Raw genomic sequence first — 18,240 nt, 5'->3', positions numbered from 1 at the left:
CCATTTACTGCTGCTGAGTTTCTGTTTTAAGTTTGTTTCCTGAAGCCTGACTTTCCCAACCATGACCTTGATTGGTTTGTGAGAATACCCTCCCTAATCCATATGGTGGTTTTGGTTTGATTGCTTGCTTTTTGGAGATTTTTCTGTACTTCTATTGTGCGTTGTCTGTCTTCTGTAAACTTGTTGGCACCTACTTGTGATTTAAGTATTTTAAAAGGGCCCAAGAAATAGACTTGGGGCTGCTCTCTTTAACCCGACTTAGGAGGCTATCACTGGCCAGCTCTTGTGTGCACTCCAATAAAATCAAGCTTGCTTCAATTTTGGCTCAGAATTGTGGAAATGGATCTTATCCTTGCCCAAAAGGATTAACAACAGGACTCAGGTGAGCTCCCGAGATTTATGAGAAATGACTGCTTCACTGACCACTACGGCTACTTCTCTCCTTGACCTCCAAGAAGCCCCATGGCTTTTCTCTATGCTTGCAAGCACCCAGGGGACAGAGCTGGAACAGGAGGGCAGGCCCTGACACCACCCACCCCATGCTGTCTGCAGTCAGATGCTGGCACTGCTGCTGACGTGGGCGTTCTGGTACCCAGTCTGAACCAACATCTGCATGGCAGATTTTGTGATTCCATTTTGCTCCCAGAAATCTTTGGTTTTGTATATCTTTTGATGCTGGTGGTCTTGTCTAGCATCAAGACGTGATCTAAGGTCCTATGAATTGGCCATAAACATAACCCTACTATGCTGGTTGTTCCTTGGCATCTTGTTCAGAGAACTAAAGAAGCATACTCAAATAAGCAAAGTAGACTGGGGTATTTTTCTGGGGCAAGGTATTGCAAGAGAGAAGAGGACCACCTGAGCTAGAGAGGCCTCCTTTTATGGGTACCAGAAGGAGGAGGAGTTGGTTGCTAAGGGTGGGATATGGGAGATTTTTCTGTTTTGACTGACAGGCTTGTGTTAAGTAAGCCTTTATTGTTCCTTTTCATGATGCATCTGATTTTAATCATATCTACTCATGTCTAATCATGCACAGAGATAAGATGGTGAACAGGGCTGTTTGTTTTTTCCCTAAAAGCCTGTTCAAAGGACACAGTTTGCCTTATCATGCATGGTCCCCCAAGTCGCTTTAGGCTGGGTCAGCCCCCTGCCTCTAGCTGCTGGATATGTTCTGGGACAGGTTAGAGTGGAAACTAACCATGAAAAGGAGTTACCATAGGGGTGGTAGGTAGGAGCAATTTACTCCATAGTTTTGTTTATATATTTATTTTTTGAGACAGGGTTTCTCTGTGTAGCTCTGGATGTCCTGGAACTCACTTTGAAGACCAGGTCAGCCTTGAACTTACAGAGAGCTGCCTTGCCTCTGCCTCCCAACTGCTGGGATTAAGGGCATGCACCACCACTGGCTTACTCTATTATCTGAGGTGGGATGTGCCGGCAGTTTGATACAGGTGGGAGTCCTGCATCACCAGGTACACTGTTAAGAGAGGGATGTGTGTGTAGCTCCATCCAAAAGTGGGTCTCAGGTTTTCAGCCATCCTGATGCTCACCTGGCTCGCTGTGATGGTGGGAACCAGTCTTTTCTCCAGGTGATAGTAGAACCCCTAAGCCCCACTTCCAGCTTGCTGTCAGAACTAGGTTTCTTCCACTTGCCATGTTTCCTCCTTGGTGCCAAGGAACAACCAGCATAGTAGGGTTATGTTTATGGCCAATTCATAGGACCTTAGATCACGTCCTCTCCAAACTAAGCACATGCCTTCTGGCGGAGGTCCCCAGCTAGAGATGGACAATGTAATGTGCTAATTCTTGCCAGCAGCTCTACTCATATTTGCCAGAATTCTTAACACTAGCCAAAGGCTTAGCACACTCAAGATATTTGCTTGTTTTTTTTTTTTTTTTTGAGATGGGTCTCATTATATACTCCTGGCTGGTCTGGACCTATATAGAGCAGCTTGGCCTTGAACTCACACAAATCCTCCTGCCTCTGCCTCCTGAGTGCCAGCTTTTTGGTTTTTGTTTGTTTGTTTACCTGTTTTCTAAGGAGTCACATTTTCCTACAAGTCTTTAAAACAATAAAAACTAACTTAAAAAACAAAACAAAACAAAACAAAACCCGCTCATGCAGGTGTGGTGGGCCCAGTGCACTGCAAGGAGGGAGCAGGTGATGGGCAGGCCGGAGTGATGGAGGAGTGGGGCAGCGCGCACTGTGGAGAGCTGGGACTGGTGATAAGACAGCAGTGACAAGCTGGGAGAAGGCTGAGGTCAACGGTAGATCATGTCACTGTGCAGCGGATTTGAGGGATGGTGAGCAGCTTAAGGGCTGGAGCTTATGCGGATGCGGACTTAGCTCCCAAGCAAGCTGCCTGGCTTTGGGATCACTTTCTGGACCTGACTTCCTCAAAGGTCCTCAAAGGACCACTGTGTCCTGTGATGCTGCTGAGAGCCATGTGTGAGTCAGTGGCTCTGATGTGGCTGGGGTCCAGATTGATGTCTGAGGACCATGGTACCACCCAAAGACATTCAGATATTCATGGCCTGTGCCATGGCCTGAATCCATGTTGATGACCATGGGCTGTGCTTCCCTGGGGACCATCTGATGTGAGTAGCCTGCACTGTCACCTGAGACCATGGTGGTGTCTGGGTCTGGACTGCCACTGAGAATCATGTCTGGGTACAAGGTCCTGCTACAGCCCAGTTTTGAGTTGATGTCTGTGGCCCATGTTACCACTGAAGGCCTGGCAAATGTCTGTGGTCTGTGCTGCCCCAGAGGGCCACTGTTGTGTTATGTTTCAATCTTTTGGCTTTTTGAGGGTCCCAGCTCCCAAACAAATCACACATGGAGGGTTATTCTTAGTTATAAATGCCCAGCCCTAGCTTGTCTTGGTTCTTGCCAGCTTTTCTTAAATTATCCCATCTATCTTTGGCCTTGGGGCTTTTATCTTTCTCATGTATACCTTTTCTTTCCTTCTTCCTCTGTGTCTGGCTGTGTGGCTGGGCGGCTGGGTGGCTGGGCGGCTGGGCGGCTGGGTGGCTGGGTGGCTGGGTGGCAGGTCCCTGAAGTCCTCCTCCTTCTCTCTCACTCCTCCATTCCTTTTCCCAGATTTCTCCTCATATTTATCTTCTCTGTCTGCGAGCCATGTCTATCCCTCTCCCCTGGCTCGCTATTGGCTGTTCAGCTCTTTATTGGACCATCAGGTGTTTTAGACAGACACAGTAACACAGCTTCACAGAGTTAAACAAATGCAATATAAAGAAAAGTCACACACCTTAAAATAACATTCCCCAACAGGCTCAGTCTGTGTTGATATCAGTGGCCCATGTTGCCATCAAAGGCCAGGCAGATGTCTGTGCTCTATGCTGCAGCCTGAAACCATTTTCATGTTCATGGTCCCTGCTGCACTGGAGGGCCTTGTCTGGGTCCAGGGCCCTACTGCAACAGGGAGCTCTGCTCCTGTTCTGTGCTGACATCAGAAACCACGTGGAAGTCATGATCTGTGCTCCCTTGGACCGTAAAGAGCAAATAAGCTACTTTGGCAGTGATATCAATGACTGCAGATGCACAGTTGAGAAAGAGGGACATGGAAGACGTCTGTGACAATCCCCACCTGCACCCCCCCCCATAGTAACAGCCTAAACAGAAAGCCATGGAAGAGAACTCTTAAAAACTGTGATAGGATGCTGAAGTTAGCTTTCCATAATAGATGGCTTCCAGCAGGGGTGCAGGAGAGGAAGGACTCAGCTCTGCTTAAGGGGCAGGACACCAAGAGTTTGACCATGCTCCAGTGAGTGTATATGGATAACACAAATTGGAGTTTTTCTTTTTTGATATAGGACAGGAGGGGGGGGGGTGTCACAAGGCAGAGGCCTGGACAGGGAAGGACTGGGAATCAAACTCAATAGGGGTGTATGATGTAAAATTTTCAAAGAAAATACTGGGCTGGGGAGATGGCTCAGAGGTTAAGGGCAATGGCTGCTCTTTTAGAGGTCCTTAGTTCAGTTCCCAGCAACCACATGGTGGCTCACAACCATCTGTGATGACATCTGATGTCCTCTTCTGGCCTGCAGGCCAACATGCAGACAGAACACGATATAAATAATAATATATCTTTTTAAAAATGTTATGAAAGTTCTTTTGATCTTTAAGATTCAATGACAGGAAAATACTTCCTGTGGGGCATGATGGCACATGCCTTTAATCCCAGCCTTCTGGAGGCAGAGGCAGGCAGATCTCTGTGAGTTTGAGGCCAGCCTGGTCTATAGAGCGAGTTCCAGGACAGCAAGGGCTACACAGAGAAACCTGTCTTAAATTATAAGCAAACAAATAAGTAAATAGAAAAATATTTTCTGCAGGGGTTCAAAAAGGGAGAAAACTCGACCCGTACTTTGTTCCCTACTCCTCCCTCCCTCCCCCCCAAGCAGAGCACAGAGGCACACACTTGTAAATCCCAGCACTTTGGAGTCTGAGGCAGGAAGATCAAAAGTGTAAGGGCAACATAGACTACACCCTCTGCTAATCCTGTCTGGAAACAACTTTATGGACATTTCTAGAGGCGTGCCTCCCTAATGTGTGTGAGGTCTCTCATAATCTTGGCCCTGATTGTGAGTTAGGCAGACAACCCTCAACAAGAAGCAAAGCCTCCACAATTTTGATCTTCCAAACCTAGTTTTCAGTTGTGACATCTGCCTTCTCCAAGGTGCTGACCATAGCCTTCTTCAAACCATAGCCTCTTGTGCTGACCAATACCAGCATCGCTTGCCCATAATACAAACTAAGCACACACTTTTCAAAGAAGATGCTGTCTGCAAATGCATCCCAGACACACACGGCATGCTGCTTCCTCCCTAGTCACCGAGGCATCCGTGCACCTGTCAGAATTCAATTCAACTGGAGTGGCATCATGGCCATGGCAGGAGTTTTGAGAAGACAAGGTAGGCCCTGAGAGATCTGACCTGAAAGGCCTTCCTAATCCCCCCTACCTTTTATACTCCACCTTTCTCCTTTTCTCACAGCTCTCATGTAAGCCAGGCTGGCCACAAACTCACTGTGAAGTCAGCATTGCCTTGAACTCAGTCTTCCTGCCTTTACGTCCCAGGCGCCATGCATGCCTACTTACTCACTTCTACTTAAACAGAGCCTTGAATGAGTGTATCATATTGGAAGGGCCTGGCTGTGACTCCTTCCTTCACAGCAGGGAGTGCCCTGATGTTCAGAAATGCCTGAGATGATCACAGCTGTATTTGAAGACTTTGCTGTCATGACAGCTAAGAAGCCAACCTGAAATGATTGACATCTCTAGGAAGTCACGCCTGGGTTTTCTTGTTTGAGTTTTGTACTGTTGAAGGTAAAAACTGGATGTTACCCTGAGGGAAGGAATCTTCTCTTTCAAGAGAGACTCAGGCTGTGCAGCAAAAAACAAGACCACATTCTGAAGTGATGCTGATTCTGAGAGTCTAAGTGATATTGTATCATAGTGAGAAATGAGCCTAAGAAGCAAAGAGTGATGTGTGTGTGTGTGTGTGTGTGTGTGTGTGTGTAGTGCATACAAGCATATGGATGTGTGCACATGCAGAGGCCAGAGGAGAACACTGGGTGTCATCCACTACCCCCACCCCATTGTCTCAAGATAGGGCTACTCACAGAACTGGAAGCTCACTATTTTGGCTAGACTGACTTGTCACAAGCTCCTAGGATGCACCGATCTCTGTCCCTCAAGCCTAGGACTACAGTTACACAAGCCAGTCGCTGCCTTTTTACTTGGTTTCTAGGGATTCAAACTTAGGTCTTTATATTTGCACAGAAAGCATCCTTACTGACTAGGCTATCTCCCAGTCCTAATAGCTGTTGGGTTCCAGGAAGATGAAAGATGGAAGTATCAGGGGTATCTCAAGGACGAGGCCCCTACTTCACAAAGATAAGGTCAAGGTCCTGCAGAAATGCTGGTGGGTTTTGTCTTACTAGGAGTTGTGTGTGGAGAGTATGATCAATGGTTTCTGCCAGAGAAAGATAATCCAATTTGAAGGGAACTCAATTGGAAGAAAGTAAAGCTTTCAAAAAGTGATGGTGAACCCAAGCCTGGAGTTAAAAATAACCTAAGAAGTCAGGGGTAGCATAGTGTCCCCAAGGGACAGCAGCTGGGGCAAAGAGCACCCTGAGCAGACAGCAGATGGCCACAGAGCCTCTAGTGGGCATGGTGACCTGGAGAAATCAGGGGCTCTGGTGAGGCACCAGGCAGGCTAAGAAGGTGCTGGGGTACAACCTTCCCGGTTCGTGTGGCTGTTTGCCATGGGTGCTCTGGCTGAAGCTGGGGTGCTTCTCCTGGATGTAAGTCCCAGAGAAGGCCTTCTCTAATCACTTCCCAATTCAGGAAAATGTTTCTTTGATTACAACATCCAAATAGGCGGGGCTCTTCAGCTCTCTAACCCCCTCATTGATGTTTTCTGTGTACCCTGCTGGGAAGCATGACCAATGTCCTAATTATTATTATTATTAATTATTATTATTAGAAGGATGACACTCTCACAGGGAATGGGTCTAGGCATGGCTGTCTTGTCACCCATTCTTGCTGCTTCTGCTCTTGCAACTGAACAGAGAAGGACAAACAGGACCCTTGGGAAGGATTTTCAAGGCTGAGGTCACTGGTCAGCTGACCAGAATGAGGACAGGTCAGGGGACTGATGCTGCTGCCAGCACTGGAAACGGGGACAAGGAAGAGTAGACACTGGTCATTAGCGAGCTTGCCCAGCATACCAGTGGCTTCCTTTCTACCTTCCTCCTTCCTTTGACAGGGCCTTGCATAGCTTAGACTGTGTAGCTGAGGATAACCTTGAACTTCTGATCCTCCTCCTTATACGTCCAGAGTGCTGGGATTGCAGGTGTGTGCCATGTGCCTGGTTTACAAGATGCTGGGGATTGAATCCAGGGGTTTTTGCTTGCTAGGTATATGTTCTACCAAATTAAGCTGGGATGTGTTTTAACTGTTTTCAGTAGGAGAAAAATGGAGACACAATTTACTATCAACAAGCAGAGAGCATGGAACATCACGGTGAAGCCGAGGTGCTTGTACAAACTATAATGATCTCCCTTTTACGGCGTGTGGGAAGGAAGGGGAGACAGCACGACGCTATCTATGATGTTATCCTCATGATACACCCTCACAGTGACACCTTTATGGTTCCACTCACGATGTCACTCTCACAGTGCTCCTCCTCAGAGTGCCACCCTCACAGCACAGCCACCCCCACAATGCCACACAGTGCCGATTTGATGAGGTCCTGATGACCTCTGTGGCCTCTTTTACCCGAAGGCGGTCAGGCCACTCAACTGGAGCTTACCTCTCTGGGTGACATTCCAGGTGACATGCCAGTTTTACTTTTAAGGTATTTTCTGACACTCTTTTCAAGAATTGAATTTCAATCAGAAACAAAAGTGTTTGTAGCTTTGAAAGCTACCTGAGCTGGAGACCAAGCTTTGGGTGGCATAGGGCCCTTTTTAATGTATTTCAAATAGACTAGTTTAGCAACAATTTTTTTGGCCCAATAATGACAAAAGCAGCCAAATGTTTCTCTTTGAAGCCTGGCTGGGAAAGCTCTGTGTGCTTCCTGATGAGTCCCCCCGTGGTTTATTAAAGTAATCAAGGCCTGTTACAGAAAATTCCAGCAAAGTGTGTTTTATTATCTTTCGCAGGGTGAACCAAACAAGGCATGCGGTGCCCATCTGTCTGCTCCGGGTGCAGGGACTTCCAGGGCGAGGGGAGGAGGGGACTCTCTCTGTCCCTTCTTGCTATGTAACCCTGTTGATGGGTAGACACGACTTTGCACCATGAATTATTAATAGAAGAAGCTGTGAGGCCATAAATATTCAAAGGGGTACATCTGGTTTCCCCGATGCCTTATGTAAGGCAGAAAAACACACATTTTCATTGAGGCAAACAACTTGTCAACCCCAAATCTCTCACTTGCCTGGGCCCAAGCACTACAAGGCGGGAAAAAAAAAAAAAAAAAAAAAAAAAGAATCTTCTGACACATCCCATAAATGTCCAGCTGAGACACCGGTGTGGGAGCAAAAGCAGGATTCAGTCTGGAGAGACATGTAAGCTGGCAATGTCACCGTGTCTGTCTGCAGAGGCTAGACGGGAGGGGGAGGGGAGCAATCTTCCAAACCCCTGGGGACGGCCTCTTCACACAGGGGCAGTATGGCATTTAAGAACATTGTGTGAGATTGCAAAAAGAGACAGAGAAGGGCAGTCCCAGAGGGCTTTCAGTATGAGGAGCAGGCAGGGGCTGGGGGTCCTCCAGGACATTGGTCACTGTCCTTGTGTCCATTGCCCCCCACCAGGACCCAAAGGTGGAGCATACAACATTTCTTCTGGTGCTAGGAAGCCTATTAGTATCTGTGGGTCTTTAAACAATTTATTGATGTGTATGTGTTGTGTATGCCTGCTTCTGGGCAGGTGCCCCATGGGTCAGAAGAGGGCATCAGATCCCCTGGAGCTAGAATTACAGGCACTTGTGAGCCAAATGATTTGGGTGCTGGGAATTGAAGCTGGGTCACCTACAAGAGCAGTAAGTGCTCTCAACCACTGAGCCAGCCCCAGCAGATACTTTTAAGAAAAGATTTATTTATTTTTATTTTATAAGAATGACTATTTTCCCTAGGTAAATATGCACACTGAATGCATGCAGTGCCTGCAGAAGCCAGAAGAGGGCGCTGGATTCCCCTTGTGTCTTTTTAATTGTTGACATACAGAACTGTACATATTTGGGTTACAATGTGCTCTTTCAATACGTGTAAATATACATATCAATATAAAAGATGTGTGGTGATGTCTTCAGGGTAATTAGCATAACTGTCATCTCAAACTCTTGTGTTAAGAACATTCAAAATGTCCTTTTCTGACTGCTTTGGAAAATCCACATGAACAGGAGCCCCAGGCATCCCACAGTTGCTACAGACAGAGCTTACATTTTCAGCCTGTGAGTGGGAACATGTGCTGTTTAGGTTTCTGTATCTGGATTCTTTTCTTTGTTTTGAGACAGGGTCTCTCTACACAGCTCTGGCTACCCTGGAATTCACTATGTTCAAGGCTGGCCTTGAACTCACAGAGTCTACCTTCCTCTGCCTCCAGAGTGCTCGGATTAAAGGGAGGCAACATTATACCCAGCTCTGTGTCTGGCTTCTTAGACTTAACATAATGCCCTCTGGGTCCAATCAAGTTGCTGCCAATAATAGAATGTCTTGCATTTTTTATACCTGAGTAGCATTCCTTTGTGCTCATGTCATGCCTTCCCTATCCATTCATCTGCTGGTGAATTCTGGGTTCCCTCCATAGCTTGGCTACTGCAGGTAATCTTGAGAAGAGCCCGGCAGTGCAGATGACATCCTGGTCCTCTATCTGACACCAAGCAGCAGGCTTGATGCTTTGGTGGGTACTACAGACTTCTGTGGGTTACACAGGCACTGTGACACTGATTCTTCCAACCCTCAAACTCACAAGGGCTTCCCATTTCTATGTGTCCTTGTCAATGTCTTCCCCAGGAGGGGATAGTCCTTCCTTCCTTTCTTCTGTCCTTTCTGCGTAAGATAAATCTGTGGGAGTTTCTTAACTAGGCTTTGTAGAATTCTTCATCCTCCTCCTCTTCTTCTTTTGTTTTGTTTTTGTGAGGCAGGGTTTCTCTTGTAGTCCTGGCTGTCCTGGAACTCATTCTGTAGACCAGACTGGCCTTAAACTAAGATCTGCCTGCTTCTGCCTCCCTAGTGTTAGTATCAAAGCCCAGCTTTGCAGAATACTTCTTAAGCCAGCCATTTTTCCTGTGTGTTATAATATCCTAGTCCTCAGATGATGGAATGTTACAGTAATGGTTCTACAGCCAAGCTTGCCCCACACCCTCAACAAGGGACAGCCATGGAGATGAGTGACTACACTGGGGGACGGGGCTGGATGACAAGGAAGTATGCAGTACTGTGGATTCAGTCACATGAGAAGGGTGAGAGCATCCTTTAGGGACAGAGTTGGGGCAGAAGTGTCTGGAACACAGGCAGATGAGCTGAGCAGTACTGCCCTACAGGAATGGCACAGTTCCCAGGGATCAGTTGCAAATAAACTCAACAGCTATTTGGCTGTAGTTATTTACACATTGTCTTTGGCTAAAGCTCACTCAAACACTGTAATGTCCTTAACTTAAGAAAACAAGAAAGTGGGTGCTGAAAGATGACTCGATGGGTAAGAGCACTTGCTGCTTTTGCAGAAGACCCAGGTTCAGTCCCAGCACCCGCATGGAGGCAGAGCCAGAAGAGTGAGAGGCTCTCAGGGCAGCCCGCCCAGGGGACTCTGCTTCAGCAAAGTGGAAGGAGAGAAGCAACTCCCAAAAGTGCCCTCTAGATGCCACATTCGCCTCATGACACCTGTGTGCCTGTACCCATTCACCATATGCATTCAGTAAGAAGAAACATGTAAGTTGGTTCGGCCTAGATTCATTTAAAGCCATATATAATAGTGGGATTAGTTATGCCATTTCATAGACGTATATAATGCATTTTCATACTATTTACCCTATCACCTTCTAAAGTTCCCCCATTCCTGCTGAATCTCTTCTCATCCCAACCAGCCCCCTCTCTGTTTTTATGCCTCTTTGTGTTACGAGTAGGTTCCCCCCACCATCCTGGTCCCACTGCTGCGTCAGCCCCAAATAACACACAGAGACGCTGTATTAGATATAAAGCTGTTGGCCTGTTACTAGCATTTCTTATTGGCTAGCTCTGTCTTAAATATTAACCAATTTCTATTAATGTAAGTATTTCCACGTGGTCCTATCTTACCAGAGACAAGGTCCGGAGTTTTTCTCTCTCGATCCTACATTTTAAATCTCCTCCTACCTCTCCCTGAAACCTCCTTGTCTCCTCGTCCCACCTATCTTGCTTTCCTATTGGCCAGTAGGGCTTTATTCATTAACCAATAAGAAAAACATATTTACAGAATGGCATCTCCCACCATCTTTGTGTGACCCAGTGAGTTCCATTGGGGTTGCTTACAGGAACATAGTTGAGGTGCTATTTACAGGAACATGGGCATCTTAACAGGGGATATTGTCTTCCTAGCACTCATTAACAGCATTTCGATCCCCCGGGAGGGGTGGGGCCTTGTGAGCCCTTCCCACTGGCCTTTTTAAAATCTTCTATTTTTTCTTAGATTGTAAGAGCTAGAGGTGGTAGATAGGAGGGCGGCCCAAGCTTTCCCTCCTGCCGGGATCTGGTGCCAGGAGACCCAGGCTGTTCTCAACCGTGGTCAGAGAAGCAGCAGTGGGCAGCAGTCACCACAGAGACTGCAGAGAAGAGGAGGCTGAGCATCAGTCCTAAGGGGGGCTCCTTTATTATCTCTAAGAAAGAGCATCTTGCACACAATAGGACTGATGCACATATGAACTCGGAGACTATGGCAGCACATGTGACCCTCACAAGGGTCCCAGTGCTGAGAGGGAGAAGCAGACACAAACTCCCACCCTAACCATGAAGCTGTCTGCAACTGATACCTGCTGGGAAAGGGAAAATCAGTTTTCTCCAAGACAGTCTCACTGACCACCTCTGGGGCAGGCCCCATGCCCAGGAGCAGCTGGCCAACACAAAATGGACACCATGCTTTTGTGGACTTCTTGTTTCAGTTTGTTTTGGAAGTTTTCCTCTAACTGGTATTTTACATATTTGCTTTAATTTTTAGGATTTTTTTTTCTTGAGAGAGAGAGAACACAAAGTTGGGTGGATCAGGAAGTGAGGAGGATCTGAGAGGAGCTGGGGAAGGGGAAAACATGATCAAAATATATTGTATAAAAATCTTACATAAAAATGTATTTTTTGGTTGTGAGCCTAGGCCCTGCTCCAAATGATATGACAGACTTTGAAGACTCCCCATGGAAGGCATCACCCTCCCTGGGGAGCAGAAAGGGGATGGGATTGGGGTTGGTGGGGGAACAGGAGAGGGTTCGGGAACTGGGATTGACCTGTAAAACAAGCTTGTTTCAAATTTAAATTAAAAAAAATTATCAAAACCAAAAAAATGTATTTTTTGTATTTGATATATATGAAAAAATTAAATATGATCACATCTGCCTACCATTCCTTTCTTCAACTACCAGCATATCTCTCCAGCCCTCCCAACTCACAGGTCCCGTTAGTACTGCCCCTGCGTGTGTGGTGGTGGGGCGTCCACTGGAGCATAGGAAACCTACCAGTGGCCACGCCTTCTGTAATGATGCACGCGTGCGAGCGCGCACACACACACACACACACACACACATACACACACACACACACTCATACACACACACACACACACACACACACACACACACACACGGCAACTATCCACTGCTAAAACCTCTTCAGGAAGGGGTGGGGCCTGGGACTCATCTATCTACCCCATCTATGCTGGGATTCGGGCTGGCTGGAAATTGCAGGTAACCATGGCAGTCTGAGCTCATGACTACAATGGCCACATTGTGTCCAGAAGCACCCCACAGCACCACCCCCATTCTCCAGCTCTTACGTTCTTCCTGCCTCCTCTTCTGCTGTGTTTCCTGATAGTGGTCCAGGAGGGAAGAGTTAATAAGGGGGTCCCAGTTAGGACTGATGCTCAGCCTCCTCTTCTCTGCAGTCTCTGTGGTGACTGCTGCACGCTGCTGCTCCTCTGACCACAGTTGAGAACAGCCTGGGCCTGTTGGCACCAGATCCAGGCAGGTGGGGAAAAGCTTGGGCCAAGCACCTCCCTCCAACCTTCCGTGGCTCTCTGCTTTGTTGATAAGGGGCACAGAGGCCTTCTGTTGAGTGGAGATGCCCTGAGGACAGCCTTACCTTGTCCTTTGGCACTGTGGTGACACGGGGCTCTTAAGAGATGCTGGGCACACATTGCAGTGGGAACCTGCTCTCCTCAGCAGCACCATGAACAGTTTCTTCTGCGAGGAAGCTGGCTCGGAAGTTAAATGTGGATGCCAAGTGGGTGCATGGCATTTGGGAAGCTCAGGTCACAAGTCAGGTGCCCCCCCACTTATAGTTCAAGTCCTCTTCCCCAGGTGGTGGCTCCTTCCACCAGCAGAGGTGTAATATGGGTCTAGAGCTGCCCCCAGTATGCAGGGTAGGCATGAGCTGTGCCCATTGGACCTGTGACAGAGTCCACAAGGGGTAAATGTCACACAGACATCTCCATCTTGATGCTGCAATCATGGGGCTCAGCCCCAGCCACTACTTCCCACGACCTAGAGGACTGAAGTGAGGTACAGGTACCTGGCTTTGTTCTTTGGTCTGATTTCAATTGGGACAAAATTTTAAAACTCGGGGACTAGAAAGCTAGCTCAGCAGTTAGGTGCATGTATTGTTCTTGCAGAGGACCAGGTTCAGTTCTTAGCACCCACACAGCTTCTTTGGAGATGTCTCTTCAAACCTTTTGTTCCTCGTTAACTCATGTTGTTTGGTTTGCTGTTCAGCTGTAACAGTTCTTCACACATTCTGGATACTATACTTTTCTTTTTCCCTCCCCCTCCTCTCCCTCCTTGCCCCCTTCCCTCTAATCCCCATTTTCCACTTCTTCAGAGAGAATCATGTAGGCCAGGTTAGCCTCGGCTGTAGCTGAGATTTCCTTGAACTTAGGATCCTCCTGATGGTACCCTTCTTTAGGATGACAGGAGCTTGAAGCCACACCTAGTCTATGTGGTACCAGAGACTGAATCCCGGGCTCTGTAGATGCTACATGAGGGTTGTCCTACCCGAGCTGCATCTCTAACTCCCCCTTTGTTTTCCTTGGAGAGTGTCATGGCTTTACTTCTGGTATTTGGGGTATCAGTTAATTTTTAGCCCAGCTTCCTCCTTAACTAGTGGTGTGCAGGTCTCCCAACATGTTGGACATAGATTTTCATACCATTTTGGGGGAACCCAGAGCTCTCTACGTGGCAAGTCATTAGCAGTGAGCCTGGGCCCTGGTGCTCTCTGACTCTGTTTCAAAATATGATCTCTTCCTCCTACACCTATCTGACATTGTGATGCTACCCACCATGGGGTCCTCACCAGAGCCTGGCTAATGCTGGCTGGCATCATGCCTTTGAGCCCTTAGACCTAACTGTGAGCTTAACCGTGAGCTAAAGAAACCTCTTTTCTCCATAAAGTTAGCTTGCCTCAGACATTTCAATATAGTAATGCAAAATGAACTTCTATACCTATGTTGTGGCTGGTGGTACCCAAAAGAAGTCTGGTAAAAGAGCTGGGAACACAAGGATCCCCTTCTTCTGCTTGCTAGTAGCTCCAGGGAAGGACAAACAGCTTGGATGTGAGAATCAGGATGAAGGCATGGGCTATCTGTCTCTGTGCAAAGGTGCTACCACCTACAGAGGTAGCATAAGAAAGCCACCAGGGACAGCAGCCGGGCCACAGTGAGGGGCTCTTCCTTGTTTACTGATTGTACCCTTCATTAAGACAGCAGAGGGGCATGCTGCCCCCAACTGCTCTGTTTGTCCTGAGGTCATTATGAGCCTTGCCTAGCCCAGCTCAGGACTGCAGCAGAGTTTAAAACTGTGTCTGCTGCCGGGCCTGCCCCTGAGATCAGTCTATTTTTTACTTTTCCCGGAAGAATAAAGGATTTATCTCCTCCTGCAACATTAAGTGACAATTTTAGTCCTTTGCCAATCCAGGACTCTGTGACATTTCTAGGAGCTACTGCTCAATCCTGAGGGAGCAATTAAAATTCCAGCAGGGATCCATTGGGGCTGAGCAAAGGGAAGCTGTCCTCTATCTGCATGGGTGCGGGGCTGTCAGGAGGTCTGAGACAGTGAATGTCCATCAGTGTAAGGGACACTAAGACCAGCTTTAGGATGACAGCCCCTTGGGTCCTACCTGGTGACCCTAGCTTCCTGAATCAAGATCTTGGTCCATAGGAGAGTCTAGTATATCTCTACCTTCATTTGCCTTTGAAGGCCACATGTACACTTTACAGTAAGATTCACAACCAAAAGCAGCTATGAGACAGAAAAGAATCAGCTTGAGTTACATTCAGCAATGCTACGGCCACCTTCCAGGTACATGTCCATCCCTTGGAGCTTCAGAGTTCCACTCAGGTTGGTTGATTCAGAGGCACCGTGGGGACACACCAGTGTGAGTCTAGGAGGAAATGGTCTTGTCTCCCGAGGCTCCCACACAAGGCTTCTAATAGGCTATCCCCAGGGCCTCAAAGCTGCACAGTCCCCTTCTTAGTGCTTGAGCCTAGCTTGCCTCCTGCTCACAGATCAGAACCGCCTGGTCCAGGCTCGCTCTGCTCCTCTTTGTCTGAGAACTGTCTCAATCATAAAGATAAAGTTGACCAAGATCGGATTAAACAGTAGGAACCCTGGCTCTTGAAGGGTTAGAGTATGGGCACAACCGATTTCTTTTTATTTTGTTTTTATTTAGTGTGTCTGTGCAAGAGCATGTGCTTGCATGTGCGCACACGTGTGTGCAGGTGCACTCTCCCACGAGGATGGGCAAGGAAGCCAGAACTTGCTGAGTATCTTCCTCAATCAGTTCTTCAACTCATTTTCAAAAAGTTGTGTCTGTTACCACTTTTACACATTTTTTCATTACATTTATTTATTGTGTGTAGGTACATATACACATAGTAAGTGTGTGTGAGCACATGTGCATACACACAGATATGGCATGCATGCCCATGCGAGTCAGAGGATAACTTGCAGGAATCAGTTTTCTCCTACCATGGGGGACCCAGCTCTTCAGGTTTGATGGCAAACACCTCCATCCACTGAGACAACTCACTAGTCCCTCTTTCATGAGATAGAGTCTCTCTTTGAACCCAGAGCCCACTGTTTTGACTACGCTGGCCAACAAGCCTCAAGCTTGGATCTGCCTGTGCTGCCCACCCCAGCACAAGGGTTAAAAGCCTAGCTTTTATGTGGGTACTGGGGCCCCAAACTCAGGTCCCTATGCTCCACTCACTGAGCTCCTCAGCCCCTCTTTCTTTTTTGTTTTGTTTTTGTTTTTGAGATGCAGCCCTGCCTGTCCTGGAACTAGCTCTTGTAGACCAGGGTGGCCTCGAAACCACAGATACTTTCATTCTTTTATTTTAAACAAACCTTTTTATCCCAGACCAGAATACCATTTCACTTAGTGTCTAGAACACCAATTCCTTTCCTCACCATAGCTCTGAACTTGAGCCTACTTAAGGGCTTATTTGAAGAACGTTCTGAGGTTGTGGAAACTGAACGTCAGCCCTACTAGGGACAGAGGATGGAAAATAGGTCTGTCCCTATGGTCTGAGACCCAGGTTTGTGCAATGTTCATCCTCCCTGCCCAGACACACTAAGCTGAGATACAGGCAGGATAGCATGCGCCAAACCCTCCTCTGGGTGGAAGACAGCAGCTTCCAGAGCACAATCATGGAGCCATCTGCTTCTGAGTTATTATTCTACCATTCCCCACCCTTCCCCTTATCAGAAACACCCACGTCTACAAACACAGCCTCCCTCTTGTCCTTTCCTGTTACACCGTGGCATTTGAAGCTGCAAGCCAGACATCAGTGTAGCCACTGACACACACACATGGTTAGCTAACCCTTCATTCTAGAGAGAGCTGTGTGGGTCTCATAGGGATATAATACCAATTAAATTAATGGCAGTGACAACTGACTAGTCTAGAAATAAAAGTGACGTAGGACTTGAGTGGCATTTTACAGTCATTGAGGTACACAGGGAAATGTCTTGTTCTTGGGAAGTCAAACGAACTTTGTAAATGACTAGACTCAGGTTCCACAGCTTCTGTGCCAGTGGATCCCCGTGAGGCTAGGGGCCTCTCAGGGTGAAGAAGACCAGAAAGCTCATTAGGTTCAGTACGCTCTCCCTGGCTCCAGCAACGAAGGGCACTCTTACCTTCCATATCACCTGCTTGACCTAAGAAATGATACTTCCAGGAATTGTAGATAATTTATCGTATTAGTTGTAACTTCACAGGAGTAGAAATAATTGCAGATAAGCCAAGGACCAACCAACATACATTCACATTCAAAAGCAAGGACTGATCATACATCATGTGACACTCTAATGAAATTAAGGGGCACAGCCGTATGCTGCATGCTATGTGTTTCTCTTGGGGACAGGCACACGGTGTACAGAACTATGAGTGAATCCAACGTGAACTGTGGCTTTCGTGGGACTATGCTGTTGTGCCCACCTTAGGGAGGGGACACCTTAACAGGGAGGGCTTCTGTAAGAACCTACGCTTCCCTTTCATGTTAGCTATATCCTAGCTGCTCTAGAATGAAGTCTTGAGAACAGAAGATGGAAAAATTAACATCAATACCTGTATACTGATTACACATTAAATGGTGATACTGTATGAGTTAACAAAATGTCTCATTAAAAAGACATATAGAGGCCCATGAATCTTTGACATTTCTGCCTTCATAAGGTGTCAGCTAGTTCTCTACAACTCCCTTTTAGTAACAAAATATAAGTGAAGCAATGGTCACACAGGGTCTGGAGCATCTGCCTTGCCTTCCCTAGGATCATTGCTAGGGCCCTCCCATCAGGAAAGTCAATGCTTATACAAACTATGCACTAAGCAGTTGACTTCCTGCTAGCTTGAGACAACACCCTTCCTACTCAGCATATAAGAAGTTAGGTCTTTACATTTGTTACAGTGTTTATCTGTCAAAGGTCTGAATGAAACATATGGAGCCTTGCTTTCAGTTTTAATGTCTACTTCCCTGTATAATCCAGTCTCAAAACTTATGTCACTATGTGTATTGGGATTTTTTTTTGACTTTATAAAGTTGAGGAACGATATTTCCCAGGAAACAGACTCTAAGATGAAGATTTGCATGTGGAAATTTATTAAGGTATACCTTTGGGACCAACGCCTTTGAGGGCAGCGGGGACCAGGGGGCAAGCCTCACTGCAGTGTCTGGAGGCTGGTCCTTCACTAGCATGCCCAACTGAACTAAGCAGATTTTATCTTGCAGAAACAGCACTTTTACAGGCTCTGAGGAGAGGAGCCGTGAGCAACATTCCCAGAAGCTCCTTGGGGAAGCTCTGGCATGTCCTGCAGAGGGGCTCAGCAGGTCTTCAGGCTCATACCTGTTTCTCTGTCCCCTTCTCACTCTGTGCCTTTCTGACATGTTGCAATCCCAAAAGACCTTGCTACATGAGTGCCCTTGGTCTTGGATACCTCAGCTTTCACAAATCTGAGAAATAACATGCCAGCTTATCATGAGTTACCTC

General features: G+C 47.1%; 1 pseudogene; it reads right to left on the bottom strand.

The window, feature by feature from the left end:
- Positions 1-11,272: 11,272 nt before the first annotated feature.
- LOC127235622 (60S ribosomal protein L6-like) overlaps positions 11,273-18,240 on the bottom strand; it is a 41,055-nt pseudogene continuing 34,087 nt past the window's right edge.

The sequence above is a fragment of the Phodopus roborovskii genome, unplaced genomic scaffold, assembly GCF_943737965.1.
Source record: "Phodopus roborovskii unplaced genomic scaffold, PHOROB, whole genome shotgun sequence".
In the NCBI taxonomy this organism is placed as follows: domain Eukaryota; kingdom Metazoa; phylum Chordata; class Mammalia; order Rodentia; family Cricetidae; genus Phodopus; species Phodopus roborovskii.
This window is presented reverse-complemented; position numbering and strand designations above follow the sequence as displayed.